Here is a 2,252-nt window from a genome sequence, read left to right on the forward strand (position 1 = left end):
AAAAAAAAAAAAAAAAATGTCCTGTTTGAGAATGTTTTGCATAAATTGAGACTATGAAATGCAAATGCAGAGCACTCAAAAAAGTCCTTCAGAATAAAAGCAATTACCCTACCTCGTACCATAAAGAGAAAGAAGACAGAGAATTCCTTCCTAAACTTCTTTTTTTTGAGGTGGTCTCACTATGTTGCCCGCAGTAGAATGCTGTGGCATCACAACTCACAGCAACCTTGAACTCTTGGACTTAAGGGATTCTCTTGCAGGCAGTGCCTGTGGCTCAAAGGATTAGGGTGCTGGGCCCATATGCTGGAGGTTGGAGGTGGCAGGTTCAAACCCAGCCCTGGCCAAAAAATGGTAAAAAAAAAAAAAAAAAAGAGATTATCTTGCTTAGCCTCCTAAGTATCTGGGACCACAGGCACCTGTCACAATGCCTGGCTAGTTTTTTGTTGCAGCTGTCATTGTTGTTTAGCTGGCCCAGGCTGGGTTCGAACCTACCAGCCTTGGTGCATGTGGCTGGCGCCATAACCACGTGCTATGAGCACTGAGCCCTAAACTTCTTTTTAAAGGTTGGATGCTCTCAGGAAACTGCTGTTACCTGGTTCTTCTTCTTTTTCTTTTGCAGTTTTTGGCTGGGGCTGGGTTTGAACCCGCCACCTCCGGCATATGCGGCCGGTGTCCCTATTCCTTTGAGCTACAGGCGCCACCTGTCTTGCATTGCTGTCTAACTCTCTGATGGGCGTAAATCTTCAACCCATACCACTAAGGAGCAACATTTAAACATTTCTTTAATCCCTCAAAGTATCAGGCTTAGGACTGGGTGCATAGAAAGTGCTCAGACCTGTAATTTGGAAACAAAACAAAAATTGAATAAAACCACAGTTTGAGACAAACCATAGGATTATAAAACTGATTTCATTTTCTTTTTTTTTTTTGAGACAGGAGCCTCAAGCTGTCCCCCTGGGCAGAGTGCTGTGGCATCACAGCTCACAGCAACCTCCAACTCCTGGGCTCAAGCGAGTCTCCTGCCTCAGCCTCCCAAGTAGCTGGGACCACAGCCGCCCGCCACAACGCCCGGCTATTTTTTGGTTGCAGCCGTCATTGTTGTTTGGCGGGCCCAGGCTGGATTTGAACCCACAACCTTAGGTGTATGTGGCTGGCGCCTTAGCCACTTGAGCCACAGGCCCCAAGCAAGCCTGATTTCATTTTCATTGAAATCCTCTACAGAAGAAAGATATGCCTGGCAATGAAACCACAGCTAATGACCATTGTCAGTTTCCACAGTGCTTATTTTGATAAGTGTGTGAAACTGTGAAGTCCTCTTAGCAAGGAAGGGATATCACTTGAAGACATTTAGTCCTCATTCTGATAAGATAATGATGTTTTCTAGTTATTCAATGACTGCGTCCCACAGGTCCATTTCATATTCCACATATTTTCCTGCTAGGCCATCACCATATTGGGACACACATAGAACATGTATTCTCAGCCTGTGCTTAGCATTTCAGCATGTACAATTCAGTATTAACTATAGCCCAATGAAACAAACACAAGTATAGTCAATTCCTCAAGCACAATTAATTCACAAATCATTTCAATTTGACTTTGCAAATGGTTTTTATAATTAGTGTGAACCAATGTACCTAAAGTTCTGCAAATTCTCATAGGATACAAAGCAATCAAATTTCTCTAATATGGTCTGCAACTTGCTTTCAGTACAAGTATAAACTATGTTTCTTAGTGCAGATTACTTAAAAATAGATTTTTCACTCTAAGCTAGTGAAAGTTTATATTTTCTTTGGGACTGTAAGGGGATAATTACACTGTTGTAAGATAATTTACCTTCCAATTTTTGCCATATGTGGTTAAGGATAGATATCCATGTCTACAGAACTCAAAATCAGGATTTTCAGTGGATCAGCCTGCCTAGAAAAACACTGCCTAGTACTGTGGTACATTTATATCCCTTGAAGACATTACTAAACTCCTTGGGACCGACTAAAGGATAAACTCACGTCTGTTTCTACCACAAAAGAAGTCGTTCCTCCAAAAATAACTGTAGTTGTCCATGGAAAATAGGCCCTTTCTTTTAGGCCCTAAATGTTTCAATAAAAGTAACCTGGTGCTTGGTGCAGAGGTTGGTGCCTATAATCATACATTCCAAGGAGGCTGAAGCAGGAGGACTACTTGAGGTTAGGAGTTTGAGACCAGTCTGAGCAAAAGTGAGACCCTGACTCTACCAAAAATAGAAAAAAAAA

At 42.0% G+C, this 2,252-nt stretch overlaps 1 protein-coding gene across 1 annotated transcript in view; it reads right to left on the reverse strand.

Annotated features, from left to right (window-relative positions):
- The window catches only part of LCT (lactase), a 79,283-nt gene that overhangs the window by 69,515 nt on the left and 7,516 nt on the right, over nt 1-2,252 (reverse strand). The window lies entirely within an intron of this gene.

The sequence above is a fragment of the Otolemur garnettii genome, unplaced genomic scaffold (genome assembly GCF_000181295.1).
Source record: "Otolemur garnettii isolate 467f Iridium unplaced genomic scaffold, OtoGar3 scaffold00080, whole genome shotgun sequence".
Classification (NCBI taxonomy): domain Eukaryota; kingdom Metazoa; phylum Chordata; class Mammalia; order Primates; family Galagidae; genus Otolemur; species Otolemur garnettii.